Consider the following 17364-nt stretch of genomic DNA (forward strand, 5'->3'; position numbering starts at 1 on the left):
GGCCGAGCTCGAAGGGGGCCCAAAATTATTTCGTGAATTGGCACAAATTATAGACTATTTTTTGAAAATTTATGCAACTTCTTCAAAAATTTTTCGCGCTGGGCGCGAATTTAATTCACCGCATATCTTGATTATTGGGTACTCTCCCCAAGAAAAAACATGCAAGATTTATAGAAATGGGCATATCAGCGTTGGCCATGACCGCACCACAACGCACCAAGCCATATAAAGTTTTAGTTCATGTAACATGTGACTCCAAGAAGTGTGAACGATCGCCAGCGAGAAAGCCTTGGCCGTAAAGGACTGCTTTTATGCTGACCAAAAACTTCGAAATACCAAAAGCTTCGTTATATATACGAAATACATATAGGTTTATTTGTCCATATAGGCGCCTAAATGACTGGCCCCGAATGTTCTTGTCTTGGCAATCTGAACCCAACAAAACAAATACCATCCTGCAGGAAAGAAAATTATATGCCAGTGAAGAAATACCAATCTGAAATCGTGTGATCTTCCAGTTTAGTAGGTTTGGGCAATTCTACATTTTTTGATATAGCAGACATCAGGATGTCACGAAATAACATCATGTGAAGAAGTCATACCTAGGGGTCTGCCCGCCCGAATATGTTTAATTTTACGGGGTCTGCAGTTTCAAGACATAAATAGCTGGTTCGTGGTACAGAACTTGAATATAGCTTTCAATACAACATCCATTGTAGCAGTATATTTATTAAACTCAAAGACTTTTCGGGTGCCTCTTTTCAAGAGTTATCGGCACACTAAAGGAATTTGAACAGATTTAAAAGCAAAACCAAAAAGGCAAAGTATGACGCAACAATCAAAATCACAGACCATGAAATTCGCAATGTATCAATGGCAACAATAACAAACTACGAAGTATACGGACATACGGTACTATAGTAGCAGCACAATTTGTAAATAAACAGTTACACGCACGGAACAACACGCACTAATGAGAAATTTGTAGGTTATAGAGGAAATCTTTCTTTTTGTAGGTATGTAGGACGTACATCTCAAAGATTGTTTGAGCGTATTAAGCAGCATATCCCAAAATTGATTCGGTCAAAAACATGCGCAAATGATCGCACGGAGCTCGCACGTCAGTGCAAATTGGCTGCAAAAACAGACTGCTATGATGATTACCAAGCATATGCTTCGTCAATCGGTCAGCATCTGAGCGAAAACCTTGCCTGTGCACAGCACTATGATGACAATATATTCACTATCATTGCGCGTGGTAGGTCTGTGTTTCATTTAAAAGTGTTGGAGTCTACTATTATTCAGTTGAGCAAACCTATTTTATGCAGACAGAAAGATTTCCTCTATAACCTACAAATTTCTCATTAGTGCGTGTTGTTCCGTGCGTGTAACTGTTTATTTACAAATTGTGCTGCTACTATAGTACCGTATGTCCGTATACTTCGTAGTTTGTTATTGTTGCCATTGATACATTGCGAATTTCATGGTCTGTGATTTTGATTGTTGCGTCATACTTTGCCTTTTTGGTTTTGCTTTTAAATCTGTTCAAATCCCTTTAGTGTGCCGATAACTCTTGAAAAGAGGCACCCGAAAAGTCTTCGAGTTTAATAAATATACTGCTACAATGGATGTTGTATTGAAAGCTAGTTTCAAGACACCTCTCACTCAGCTCTACCGGTAAATCGGATTACGTGGGAATAAAGACGAGAACCAAGCGATTCCCGATCTTATTCACCGATTTTATCATGAATTATCGAAATATTCGGGCGTCGCGCTGTCTCAATAAACAGTACAACTTTAATTTCGTGGCAAAAGCGAACAACGTCATGCGGGGTCAGTTTATCACCCTATGGGAGCCCGGGGTCCTGACGAAGTGCCGTTACGTTCCTGCCAACGGGTATACCCCCGGATATGTTTAATTCCTATTGAGGGGGCCTATACCTTTACAAACACACCTCACTCAGCTCTACCGGTATATCAGATTACGTGAACAGAGACAAGATGAAAATTGATAGCAATACATGCAATTCCCGATCATATTGACCGATTCAGTCATGAAACTAAAGAAATTTCTCGCGCTTGGCGCGTTTAGACGAGAAAAGCTGATTCACTCAACGGACACCCAATGCAGCAGATAAGTAGCGGTAAACAGTGTACAGTTTTGAAATCACGCCAGGGCAATAGACACACCTCACTCAGCTCTACCGGTATATCAGATTACGTGAACAGAGACAAGATGAAAATTGATAGCAATACATGCAATTCCCGATCATATTGACCGATTCAGTCATGAAACTAAAGAAATTTCTCGCGCTTGGCGCGTTTAGACGAGAAAAGCTGATTCACTCAACGGACACCCAATGCAGCAGATAAGTAGCGGTAAACAGTGTACAGTTTTGAAATCACGCCAGGGCAATAAAACTACTCCGAAATACCCATGATGACTGTTTGGGTCCGTTTCATAGCCGTAGTATTCGTGCGGCCCCGACCGTACTCTGAAATTCTAAATTTGGCCCTCACACCGAAAAAGTTTGGGAACCACTGCTATAGAGTCACATTTGCAAGTTAACCCCTTCAATGGTTACTAAAGTATGGAACGCAACGGGTATAATTTTGGGTCGAGACGGTGCCAGAGCTATCTGTTAATATGTATGTGAGACTTGTTGAATTTATTGCAAAATATCCTGCGATAGTTTTTACAAATCTAAGGTCACGGTGTTGGGTAGCCAATAAGCGAGAGACCCAGCAAATATGGCTTTATCATGAGAATTCATGATAAGATTTGTCCGACTTGTTGTTCTGGAAAAAGGGTCGAAGACCGTTGGGATGAACTGGTGTAGGGACTAGGGATGTGCAACGAGCGAGTTCAGGTCTACGAGGATCATTCTTCTCGAGGTCAACCCCTCATTCTTTTCGAGGTCACATGAAGACGTAAAGTATTGCCCAACAATCCGCTGATTACATGCGGTGCCAAAAACATAAGCCTCGACAAAACCTCGGTCAAAAAAATGACCGATGCTGGATGGCAAACCATTCGATATAGTCCCGTTCTTGCAATATGAGTAGACAGTGGTAGCCTACAACTGCGACACGCAGAGGAATTTAATTCACCCTAATTTGAAATCGCGTGAGTCAGACATATTTTGTACAGAGCTGTGTTGGATAGAATTGTGGTGTGCGCGTTCTGTATGTCATGCATGTCCGTAAAATCGCAGCATACTGCTACTGTAATAATAAAATGAATTCCTTTACATGGGCGAGGGAGGCTCGGTTCGCGAGATGCCACAAAAACTCAGATTTTGGTGGTAGTCTAAAAAGCTGCTTTAACGTTATTAAACTGTTATGAATTCTCAAGTTAGATTGATCTAAAGAGCAGAACACACAGCAGTATCGTGAGTTTATTTGCTCTTCCCCCATACTCGCGAGACAGAAAATGGGAAATCGAAACAAAAAATAGTGATAACGCGTCATAAGGTAGCGAGCTCTAATGTGCCACTCTCATTGATCGTTTGGACCTTATTTTCCAAGACATAAGGCAAAAGACTTCTGTTTCCAAGACATAAGGGAAGTGGGTTTTTCACCCATCCGACATACTGGAGCCCCCTAGACCTTTTTGTCAGCTCTCAAACTCGATTTCTTCCAGCAAGCATTTTTCACTCGTGAAAAACACGCTGTATTTTGGATAGGAGGGCAGAACAGATTTTAAGACCTGGCCGTCCAAGCACTGGTAGACGTTCTTGTACAAAACCCAACGACTTGTTTGGCCGGGAACGGTTTTAGTGAAATAGTTGAAATCAAAACGAGCGAAAATAGTAGCCTTTTTAATGAGACACTTGATTGCTTACGATACCTAGTAGGCAATTTGTTGTACAAACAAATGTTGTATTTCATCTTCTTTTTGTATAACAATTTTCGGTTAGTTTGTGCGAATGAAATTTATTTTACAAAAAAAGTGCGAATGAAGCTCAAAAAGGTTGAAAAGCACTGCAGTAGTCAATAGTATGTCAATTAAATTTCAGGCAAAATTTCGGCAGGAGTCCGCAGAATTAATAAGACCGTGGAAACAAAGAGGTTGGGAACCACTGATGTATATTATTGGCAATTGCATTCCGTTCTCTCTCAGCCAACGTGGTCAGATTTACCGGATGTACTGGATCCAGAAAAGTGTTTTGATGCTCATTTTACGGAATCAGATTTACCGGATCCACTAAAGCGGCGTTTTGATGTTCATTTTATGGAATTTGGTTTGTTCATTTCTGTCTAAGTGTTCGTTCAATATTATTGTTGAATAAATAGCAACGGTAAACGCTCAACTGAATGACAGCTCATTTGAGAGACAAATGAAAACACCGATCTTTTCATTGGCAGATGATTAAGTTCGGGTATAGACCAGTGGTTCTCAGCCGCCGGTCCGCAAAATATTTTGGAATTTTTTGTCTATTCGGAAATGCAAGAAATTGGACGCTTTTCCGTTGATTAAAGAAATTAAACAACAAATTTAAAATAAATTTTAGAAATTTCGAATGCATTTTTACATGGTTTCTTAATATCTAGCAATGGTCCTCAAACTGGGGGAGCGCCGTTTTGAGGGGCCTGAAAGCATCTGGGGGGATGCGCGAAGTCGCCTGAGAGAAATGATGATTCTTGAACTCGGAATGAGTTTGATTTGCGCTGAAACTTCGGAGCTTCAACAGTGGCAATAATCCTGATTATAGTTTGATTTTAAATGTCATTATTGCCTTGCCTTCCACACACCGATGCTAAAATATCTATGTGCTACGTCCTACGTGCAACAATTGCATTAACAAAATATTCAACGGTAGATTTTACCTACAGCCCCATAGTGTTTGCTCTGTGTATAGTCCGCATTCATACTTTGAGAAGTGTCACAACTGCCATGACACCTTCCATACCAGACAACAATGCGCAGGATCGATAAGGGGGCGGGGATGGGGGTGATGTTTCATTATCATCAAGGTGGCGTGTCGAAAAAGTTTTGAGTAGGCCCCTATCACTGCCCCATACGTAATGTTGAATATCGATATTCTGAACCGAATCATCACTCTGTCAATATCTGTGGTCCATCACCAGCTTCGAACGACAGCCCTTAGATGGCAGTAAAAGTATGTCGCGTAAACGACGCCAAGGAGTGCAGAAAGTCCACGAGCATCCTACTTCGTGTGTAATAATGAGATATCTGTGATTTCGCAAATCCTAAACATTTCCCTGTAGCGCCATCACATATATCATCTTTGAATCGCGCCAGTACGTAAAGCGACTGGGACTGTATGCATTCAATGGCAACTAGGTGTAATATGGAGTGATGATTTCTAAGAACGGCCGTGAAGCGGTATCGTGAACGGAATAATTGCTCCCCACCTGCATGCTAATATTGTGACATTTAGCACCAATTCTACCAGACGCGGTTTCCATGATTCTTCCTCTACAAAATAGTGTAACGGAGGTATAATCGCCGAGTGTTGCAACGGCGTTTTTAAATAGATTCCTATGCCCTTGGTAGCTTTGTAGTCTCCCCGTAGCCATTTTTTTGATTAGTCTACTGCATGAAATAACGCTAATGGCTGGTCTCATATTCTTGACTCGGCCGGATGAAGATGATGATACTTCGTCATTGTTCGTAATGTGCCAGGTGCCAGACCTTGCAGTACTTCTTTAGTATATTATCTTGCTGAATATAGTATCATCCATTCATTCTTTGTCCGTTTACAACTGCACCGTACCTGAACGGAACACAGGTGCTAGGATCAGTTGGGTTAGAATTGACCTTGGGAATGTTTGAGTTTTTGTTCATGATTTCACAAGCATCACAAGATTGCGATATATCGATGGGATCGGAAGGTGTCAAAAAATACTTCAGAGTGTTTAAAAGCCAGACACCCACCTTGGCCTAGATCAGGGATGTCTAACTACGGTCTCTGGGCCTGTTATTATGATACATCCCACGCAGTGCCAGTGCGTATTAATATTGAAGAAATCAAGGTTGATTGATTTTTCTACACTTTCTTTGTTTATGCTGGCAGGGGCTCATAACTATCCACAGCGTCAACTACCGAGTCAGACATTTATTCCACTCTCCCGACGAATCTCCTTTTGGTAATAGTAGCATTTTACACGCTATTGTATTTCTCATCGCCACATTAAATCAAAAACCTCCACTGGCAAGGAAACACAGCGCACCACAAAAAAAGTAAGTTCACTTCGAAATTTTATAATCTCGGCTCTGTATATTCCATACACGGAAGTGGCCGTAAATGTTCGCTATCAGTCGACTTGACGAAAGTCGTTTTCTTGGTAAAGCAACACTATATTAAATATTGCAGATATTAGTACATATTTCCCACTATTATTCAGACAGGCAATGACAGGCATGGGAAGGCAGAATTGAATGTAGTATTGCAGTAACAGTACTTTTAAAACAACTTTGATTCCTTTATATGTGATAAATATGATCGGGATCCAATCTCGAGTATTTTGGAAGTCAACAGTAAGGAATGTGGCAGGTCAACACTATATCTGTTCTACTTGTCGCTTGTCGGTGATGCGTAAGTCGGTGATGCGTAAACCTTTGTTTGTATTAGCCGTACTTGAATGTATCGATAGAGTATATATGCCTAACTCTGACTTCCATTTTTAAACAAGCAAATGAAGCACATTGTATATGGGAACCATTCTGGAACAAGCTTATACCACCGCAAATACCTTGGACAACGAATACAAAAACAGTATACGGTAGGCTTACCATATTTTGGAAATCAAAAAAGAGGACACTTTTTCAGAAATTTGCAACTTGCAAAAACGGAGTGAAATTCTTAAAAACCGGTTTTTCCCACTTTGTGATCGGTTGTCTAAAAAAGAAAAAGAAAAAAAAGGTCATCTTTTCCGCTCAGAGCTCAAAATAACGTTTTTTACTCCACATTGCCAGGTGGATGACGAAAAAAAGGTCATCTTTTCGCTCAGAGCTAAAATCACCGTTTTTCACTCCGAAATACCCGCCGGAGCTTCACTTCTGTGCTAATATGCGGCATATCACTCGCAATTTGCTCTAAATCTGCCTAAATTTTCAAAAAAGGACAAAATCTCATAAAAGAGGACAAAAGGGCGTCCTCCGAGGACACTTTCAAAAAAGTCAAAAAAGAGGACAAATCCTCTGAAAAGAGGACGTATGGTAAGCCTAGTATACGGTATTACTTACGATTCGCCCCAGATCACATAGTTAATGTCAGTAGGTCAATTCTTTTTTTTTTCGATTTGAATGTTCTGTTGTTAATTTTTCCTCCCGACTGTGATTCGGGCCTTCAACGCAAATTTTCTTACAGAAAGCGGCTCGTTCATTCAGCTATATACTCGCGGCACTGGAACAGCCAAAGCGGTAATGTTATGCTGGGAAGGATTGACTGCGGTGACAATTTGTTTTGTGCAAATGTTTAGCAGTAGTATCCATGGATCCAATCAGTTTATCATATCGTAATACAATATATGTTAAGAATGAATAATTTGTTAACGGAATGACAGACATCCATGCGACTTACGTAATAACAGACGATTTCGGACGACGTTGGTTTCGAGAGACGCTGGCAAAAACGAAACCGAATTTTTCGGTTATTGCTCACTTAACATTGGACCTCCAGTACTTCAATGTAAAGGAGAAACAGTCGGCGGTCGGTATCACATATCGTAAATCTAGTGTTTATCCTCAAACGAGCGTGTGATATTCTGAAATTCTAACCTTGTAGCATGCTAAATTCCCCTGCATAGCATTTGTCACGTGACTCTGCGCCGGTATGAATGTAAGGACTTCCCGAAGGTAGAACGGATATGTCGTTCATGAAAGCTCTTTAACGGAATTGACGATGCAGTCTTTGTGACGAGCTCATGCAGCGTCACTATTATTTGCTCGTTAGAACAGGCTAAACGCCTCAGTCTGATCATTGTCAATTAACCTCAGCAGCACCAGAACGCGACGTCTGTAGGCTCTGCAACTGCATATCGACGTATTGTTGCGGGACGCAAGTAGGAATCAACTAATTCTGAACACAAATGTGACATCACCTTATACGATTTAGTAAAACTCCATAACGGACTTTCATCGTAAATGATACAATAACTGGGGCCGCATTGAGCGCACAAAATATGGCCTACAATAAGTTGTTGTACCGTAGCTCTGACGGTTATGAGAGCATTAATATTTACATTATGATGATTTTCCTGACAGATTTCACTCTGAATGAATAATAGTTAATTTTGGGAAAGGGCTCTGTCATGTCATTTTCCAGGGACAAAATTTCAAAACAAAATCTCACGATTAAATTATCAGTAAATTCCCGTGATCAACATTGAAATTCAGGTCAATATCGTGAGTATTCTGCTGTGTAAAATTAGGTCCATGCCTTTCCGTACACTCCTATCGCTAGGAATATTTTAAATTATTTGAAATATTCATAACCTGGGTTACGATGGGGTTAATTCATATGCTACGTGACCCTAGACTACTGTAACAAAATAATTCGTTGTAATCTTTCACGCTAATAAGACGGGGGTAATGTCGCATCTTGCGTCAATTTATCGAGTGTTACCATACATTCCAGTCAACTCACGCGTTACTATAGCTGGCTACTTAATATCCCACGAATGCGCTACAGACGAAACAATAATTCCCTGCCGATGATACGTGACGCAGGTCAAGGGGATTGACATGGTTCACACGCACCAGACGAAACTGATTTTAAGAATTTTTGAGACGCGTGCCATTGAATATTGACACTTGCACTTAGCATCAGATAGGACACTGCACGCATACCTCTTCGTTGGTATAATTTTGCAATGCGCTGATGTAAGGATGCACGAGCCACAGTTTTAGAGTCACACGCATCTCACAGCAACGCCAAGCATTCAGCCTTGGGTTTTAACAAATCAAGTGTCCAAATAAGCGCGAACAATTCCCCAAATATAAATATAAGTTCTTTCATTGATAGAAACTGAAATCACATACGTCTCTTAGTTGGTAACGGAGGCGAAACTATCATGTGCAAATGACTTTGTGTTATTTTGATCATAAAATTATGTATATGCGAAATTGTTATCCGTCAACCATCTCGACAGTAGCCCAATAACTGAATAGCAATTTCAACCATGTATTTGCACTACTTACGATAGAAATCAAGAGCAGAGGCGTACAACGTTTGAAACGAATATGAAAATTGCGTGTCCCGCAAAATGGCATTCTAATTTGCCTTCTATAGAGTTCGATCTGTTTGAGCTAAGGTCGTGGTACAGTGGACAAAACACTAGAATAATATTTCGCACGTGAATATATATTGACATAATTTAGTCAATAACCTGAAAACGTTTTCGCGCTCCACGCAATGCAAGTCTAATGTGCAGATTCTGGCATCGGATTTTATTCATAAGTCTGGCATCGCCTTTACCACTTACATTGAGGTACTGGGGGTTGAAACTACTGGAAAGCTTATGTGCGTGCCCACTGCTTAAACGCGCCCTTTAAATTTGACTCGAATGTTTAAAAGTTTGCATACCTCTTAAAACAGAATGCGTAGTGATTCGGAAATGTATGCTACTGGAACGCTGCGGAACGGAACTAAGTAACGCTTCAGCACCTTTCAATAATAGACCCGTATCATTTTAATTTGCTTGCCGCCGTTGTCAACGTTATAATTTGATTGGGGAGCTTTGGAGCTAGAGTAGTATAAACAGTTTTTAGAGTTAGTTCAAGTGTGGGTCAATAGGAGAGAGAGCTGGGTTATCTTGGTTTAATCTCTGATAACCAGATCAGACATGTGGTAATCACCCTCTCTTATCTTGATCAAAATCAAAATGTACTTTTAAGGAAACCAATTCATTCATGAAGCTGTCAACGCTAGATGTTCCACCGTTTTTAATTGAAACATGTACTCCAATGTAAGCAAGCTCCTGTTGTTGCCGGTCAGCGTGTCGCCCGCAGAGGTAGTCAGAATGTAATGAAAGGTCAGGGGTCACCAACACGCGGCCCGCGGGCCGCATGATTTGAGATATCGGAAGAACGCTCAGTAAAGCATTTTAAAATGCTAAAATTGATTTCAGTTTGAAAATATTGATTTTCAAACTAAGCTATTCTCCTGGCGTTTAGAAAATGATTTTGGGCTTCCCCGCAATACCAAGATTTAGGAAGAGTTAGTTTCCTGCAAACACCTTGTATATCTAACCCCGATATCGATTCTTTAACCGCCTAAAAGTGTTGTAAGGTGAGATAATTTTCAAATAGCCTACTTCACACATTGAAATTAACGACCACGAAAAAGAAATGAACTAACTATAAGCACGTAAAATACGGGTAAATATATTTATCAAGTGATAGTCAATATCTATATTCTTTGTCGGTCCAACGTAGATTTCTTCACGAGACAATTTGATATTATATGATACTCTATCATTTGCTCTGCAGCACTCCTATAGTACTCTCACAGACGAATTATAAGACTAATGGGCATCGGACAGATCTTCTTCCTATCAAAAGTTATCGTCCTCTCTTCATGTCATCCTCCATATTCGGTGAATACCATCTAATTGTATCTATATATCGTGGTAAAACAATGCTTTTTATTACTCTACGACGAGAAAGGGGTTCAGGTGATATTGAAAGACCCGAAACTGACTTATGTGCTTTATAAGCTCAGTGGGTTACCATTTGGTTTCCCTGAAGCTCGCAAAATCATTTGGTTTCCCTCAAGCTCAAGTATCAACGCTTATGTGACGTACAAGAAATACCTTTTCAACTCAAATACTATTCATTGGCATAGCCCACCATTCTCAATTGCAATCAGGACCATTTCTAACGCCCTGGATCAGTCAATGTTAAGTAGCAGAGAAATATTCGAACACTGAGCTGCTGAGGAATGCAACTGATGTCTCTGTGGATGAGATTTTGGGAATGGTGACTTTGCCTTGATTCGAAGTTTTTACTGATTGCAGAGAGACATCGGTATGCCCTGCATAACTAGGATAGAACTCGTGAAATCTAAATTGGTACGACAAAAAATACTACTAGATATGACTATCACTTGAGAAGTATATTTACTCGTATTTTAGATGCTTGTCAGTTGATTTCCTTTTCATGGTCGTTAATTGCAGAGCGTAAAGTACTCTAATCTCACAATCCTTTTAGCGTGGTCATTTCAATGAAGTGGACTAATTTTCATCTAATCCGTGTCATATCTTTTTTTCGTTTCCTGGTGATGTCTAAATCCAAACTCCACCATAGGGCCCATTGTTTCAAAAATGACCGAAACTTCAATTTGACTGACCTCGGTATCTACTGGTTGAAGTTGAGTCAAATTTGGTGTGCAACGTTTTTTTAAGTATAACCTGACGATTTGACAACTAAGCCGATGAAATTTGAAAAAAACGTATTTTTGGAACACCCCTAGTGCGTAGCTCGAAGTTCAAAATATAATGAAAGTGGTGGCCATGAGATTTTTGTTTTATTTGTATTTTTGTTGTGTTGTTTCTTTTGGTGTAACTATGCCAGTCGTCCATGTTGGAGAGCAAAACATTGTACTGACGTAAAGTTTTAAAAACGAGGTTGTTTAAGTGCGTGGCTTATTGTATCGCGATGTTAAATTCATGCGACCCGCGGCCTCTGCAAAATTTTAAAAGTGCCCCGCGACCCGTTTTGCGTTGACGACCTCTGAATTAGGAGGAGGTCGTAAAAGGTTCATGTAATTGGAAATTGGGAGTAGGGAAAAGTTGGCTGCGACTTCAACTCAACACTATGGTCATTGAATGTCTCAACGATTCCAACTTTTACTGATGACTCCATACCATTACGAAATTTCAACTGGGTGCGACTCCGACTTCCAATAGGGGCATGAAATGTTCCGACTCCTCCGACTTCCTGGCATTTGGTTTATCTGCCTTGGTGTAGTAAAAAAGTTAATTTAATTGAGGATTTATCGGATATGGAGCGCATGTGCGTTGGTACGGTGTTGACCCAACTATGATTGTGACACGAAGTAGCCTAAACGTAGAAAGTCCGGACACTCTTTGCGAAAATCGTGTGTATTTCCATCAGTGTAGTACTCCTGATATACCGGTGTGAATATAAACCCATGCCACACTAAACCAGAACCTATCTAGGACTTATACCGCGGTATTAATCGAGTACAACATTTTAATCCAAATTGTGCATGTACGTACAATGTGCATTGATTGTTATAGCTATATATGTATTGAGAGCCACTCGGTTCGTTTATCATTTATACTTTTCTCATTATCGCTGATCACCCCACAATAAGTTGCGCACAGTCCCCACAGGTACTCATTGCCAAATTTCATATTTCTAATCAACCGTGATCAATGATCAATGATCATTCATGCACACTGCACAGTGTTCCGGTTATTCTATAACTGCTCAAATATTCGCCATACCATCACTCACACAACGCGTATCACGCAAGTCGACGTGACATATATTGCGAGAAGGGAATTTCATGTATATGCCTCCTAACGTTACCTTTGTTGTATTCTGTTTGGCAATAAATGAATATGCAGCCATGCGATATCTGCCGGCAGGTGTTTTGCCCCAAATATGTAAGTTTGCACAGAAAAGTTAGCCCATCAGTACTAGATACCCAGAAAGAGCATAATCTAAAGTTACGTGCTATTATACCCTCGCAGGAATTGGGCTTATTGGCTGTATTTATTACTGTAGCGAATGAGCAAAATAATCCAAGTGGGATACATTAAAAGAGAATGACTCAAATGTATAGACCAGGGGTTCTCAGCCCTTTCTTGGCCGTGGCCCACCTCTCATCTTAGAGCAGGGGCGGCAACATACGGCCCGCGAAGGGATTTTGTCCGGCCCGCGGACAGTTTTCCGTCTTGTATGATAATGTGACCCGCGGCTACAGTCTGCCATGATTCCACACTACTTGCTTACTACGTCAAATTCTAGTGACTGTATGTTATAATATACTAGAGTGGAGCTTACGCATAAGTTCGTCGAAGCGGGAAGACTTGCATTATCGGCATTTACGATCTACTCAACCCTACTATCGTTTGTGGCAATCATGGTGTTTGTCGATTACAATGGTCATTTACACCAGGCCGATATTTCTTATTTTTGATTCCGCAGCCGCCGACTTGTAGCACGGCACACTTTTAGGCTTTTGTAAGACACCGCTTATGTCAGGGGTCGTCAACTCAAAGCGGGTCGCGGACCAATTTTCATATGTCGTAGAAGCCGCGGTCCACATGTATTCAATATCGAGAAAAAATAGGCCACACAGTTGAACAACGACGCTATCCCGCCACCTGCTCAACCCTGATGAATTGATATCTTGGTAAATTTGGGGTACCGGGCTTATCGAACGCGTTGAAATCTTGCACAGTGTGATGATGGATCAGAGAGATGCAGACATGGCGGTGCCTGTATGACAATGCTGTTCTCAAATCGACATTGTCTTCGTCATTATCGTCGAGAAATGGCTTTGAAGTGACATTGCTGTCATTAAAATACTTTCATTAAATACGATTTACACCTTGTATGTGTGGATAAATGAGCAAATAATGTATCGATTCAGCAATCCGGCTGCCAAGTACTCAATTTTCCTATATCCTGTCCGCCGACTGGAGAAGTTTTTTTTATGTGGTATTCATGGTGTTTGTCGACTATGGGCATTTACACCAGGCCGATATTGTTCATTATTTTTCCGCAACTGCCGACTTATAGCATGGCCCACCTATAGGCTTTTTGTGGGGAATAATATAATCATTCTGGGCCAGCTTCAAACAATTCATTAATAAATGGGGTCCTAGTACTACAGAGAAGTGGAGAAAGAGTTTTTTAATATGCATGCTGTACAATGTACGTTGAATGTCTTGTACCGAGCCAACTGAAGTTGCGATGTCAGAATATTCAATCCAATGATACAATCAATTCATGTGACTCTTACATTATGTTCAATGATTTCCAGGCCGGACATTTTAAACCGATTGCAAAGACCAGTGCGGTCCGCGAAATCCCAAATCAATTACGATTCGCAGCGGTGGTGCAGTATACCTTCACCAGAAGTTGCTAATAATTTTCAATTATGGCTATTTTTGTCTTACAATATTACGATCTGCCGAAATACATCAATTACACTTCATTCCGAGTATATTGCACACCCTTTCAACGGCATACGACATATGACCCTGTCGGAATACTTGGTTATTTCAGCATTACCTTCCAGTTATCATATACTCGAAATTACTTTAGTTGCTGTTAGCCGTAGGTTGTCATAGCCAGTGGAAAAGGCCGCCGTTTGTCCCTCCCGTTTTCGAATTGTACATGTTGACTCCATACGTGCCATTACGTCTCCTCAGAGTCGGATGAAAAGTTTATGAATATATTTCTAGCGTTTAACATAACAAATGTAACTAAACTTACATTAATTCTAAAATATTCTAAATAGCTTTGTGGCCCACCTCAAAATGCTCTGTGGCCCACCAGTGGGCCATGGCCCACCCTTTGAGAACCCCTGGTATAGACTCTTTTTGGTAACTTTTCCCAATCCAAATTCCGAGAACGTGTCATTGATAAAATCGAATCAAAGCCGCCGTCAGGTCAACCTTTGATTATTTTGATTTATGAATAGGCATCGTAAGACCTTATATAGAAAAAGTAGAAGGCAAATGGAATATTATATGTTGAATTGAATTATCGCGTGTGGAAGAACGTAATTCCAGCGGACAGTAACTATCATTCGGTACGCCAAGTTTGTTCGAAATACAGTCACGGTCGACAAGTAATCAGCCGACCAATCAATATTCGATTGCTATCTAACTACGCGTTGGGGAGTTGAAGTCGATCTAGGTCAGCGGTTCTCAAAGGGTGGGGCATGGCCCACTGGTGGGCCACAAGAACATTTAAGGTGGGCCAGAGGTTATTTACTGTACTTCGGCAAGTCGTATATTATTGTAAGTTAAAAATGGCCATAGTTGAAAATTATTAGCAAATTCTGGTGAAGGTATACTGTACCACCGCAACGAATAGTAATGGATTGAGGATTCAGCGGAGCGCATTGATATTTGGAGTCTGTTTAAACTGTCATGCCTGGAAATCAATGTACACAATGTACGAGTCACATGAATAGATAGTATCACTGGATTGAATATTCCGACATCGCAACTTCAGTTGGTTCAGTACGTGACATACAATGTACATTGTACAGCATGCATAATAAGAAAATCTTTCTCCACTCCTCTGCAGTACCCCGTTCACCAATGAATTGTTTGAAGCTGGCCCAGAATGATTATACTAATCCCCTCAATGGCGGAACTAAAATCCCAATCACACACTGTATGCAGGAAGTCGATCATTGTGTTTCGCGAAGCGAATGGGGCAGCGGGCGGTCATAAAATACTCAGAAGTTTTAGCATATGATCTACCAGAGCCGTAACTGCCGCACCCAAACCCCAAATTGGGAGAGCTAGAAGAGGCCAAAGATTATTTCGTTGGTCGTTTGTTGGAAGATATTCATTCAACTTGAAAATGAGAGTTTATATTTAAATTTCATCGGCAATTTAGGAGACAAATGCACATATTTTAGAAAAATACGCATATAAGCGCCGTCGATTACCACGCATTGAACAGGATTATGACTTTAAGATTAGAGGTGGACCACAGCACATTTTCGAACCGGAAAATGGGCCACGGCCAAAAAAGATCGGAGAACCCCTGATCTAGGTCAATCCCGCAGTATGCAAACTGTTCGCAATTAAGTTATACGGGTGGTTACATTCCGAAAACCGAAACATTTTCTGAAGAACACAAATACTTTGAAGTTCAAATATAGTTAATTCAAAAATTGTTTTGCTGACAGTGTAGCGATTTAGATCGAATCGACCCAAAAGTTAATTTATTTTAGCATAAAATTGCATGTATTTACGTTGCCATAGCAATCGCAATCTTTAAGTAAGCGTTGAACCTTTTATGCGATCAAGGACGACTTTGGAATTCCAATTTTTGTGGTATTTCGATGGCAACGTGATTTTCTCGCGGCACCCATGGTCTCTCTAATCAGCACACCGGTTGAGAATCACTACTCTTTTCTAAAGGGCAATGTTACCTTCATACATTGTGCACTGTGCATGTACTGTACAATTACGCCGTTTAGGCTATTGATACATGACGTATCTTTTTGCGACATGTAGATTTTATTGAGTTCGGCGTGCGTGACAATGGTTTAGCACAAGCGACGTGCATTATCGCTATAGATTAATAACATTCCGTTTGAAAACAAGACCATTGCCAGGTTCGGAATCGGGCGTTGAATATATGCATGCTCGGATCACAAGTTCAAGGTAAAATACATCAACGTCTGCAATGACAGCATAATAATGCACTTATTGAATGAAGTAGGCTACAGAACTATTGATAGATGATATAAGAACACAACTTTGGTAATAATAGATTATGGTCACCACGTGTTATCGCTTGTCAGATTGCTTAAACTTAACAGTAAACCTGAATGCGCCGACCAAAATATAGGCATTGCCATCCTGACACCTATGTCAATCAGTGATAGGTAGGGCGATTTTTTTACCTGAAAAATGCTAGAGACATAGGATAAAATTGTACTACATATTTTCATTTATGGTTGGAATTCTTTCCTTAGGAAGTAGTTTGGCCTGAAAAAACGTTTTGGCTTAAAAATTGACAAATTTTACCCCGAAAATAAAACCTAGTATTTCAACGAAATCTGGCCCTATGAAGAATTCGAGTCGTTACATCACAGATTATGGTACACATAATTGAAAATTGTTGTAGTACAACGAAAGATATTTTCCTACATTCTGTGGTTGAAACTGTCTGTCCTTACTATGTAGCTTGTCAAGAATGGAGAAAGAACGTTCAACAGCAGCAGCAGCAGTTGTTAGCTGACAACACTGAAGTTGTGCTGTGCAATAGGGTTGTTCAAATAGAACGTTTTTTCCAAATCTCACTCGCTTGATGACTAAATCGTCAGGTTGTCTAAGAAAACGATGCACACCAAATTTGACTCAATTCCAACCAGTAAAGGCCGTGCAATCTTGAATTGAAATGTTTAATTTATTATGAAAAATTGAAATTTTTTTTTTCAAATTTTTGTGTCAACCCCGTGAAATTGTTGAGCTGTCTTCAAAGACGATGCGAAACAAATTTGAGTCAATTCCGACTTGTAGAAGCGGAGTTATTTGAGTTTTTCGTTGATAACACTGGTCAACAAAATTAAAATTTTCTTTTTAGGCAGAACATCTGAGAGCCGTTTCTGGGGTTTTTGAGGTTGCTGATTACGAATATCACATTAGTTTTGTCAGATTGGCTCT

At 40.3% G+C, this 17364-nt stretch overlaps 1 protein-coding gene across 1 annotated transcript in view; it reads left to right on the forward strand.

Moving 5' to 3' along the window:
- The first annotated feature begins 14949 nt into the window (after positions 1-14949).
- The window catches only part of LOC145435020 (uncharacterized), a 39129-nt gene continuing 36714 nt past the window's right edge, over positions 14950-17364 (forward strand). The window contains exon 1 of the mRNA XM_080312285.1: positions 14950-16359. The gene's annotated coding sequence lies outside the window, so the exon portion shown is untranslated. The remainder of the gene's footprint in view (positions 16360-17364) is intronic.

This window comes from Botryllus schlosseri, chromosome 3 (assembly GCF_051294905.1).
Source record: "Botryllus schlosseri isolate E-star chromosome 3, Bs_hap1, whole genome shotgun sequence".
NCBI classification, from domain to species: Eukaryota; Metazoa; Chordata; class Ascidiacea; order Stolidobranchia; family Styelidae; genus Botryllus; species Botryllus schlosseri.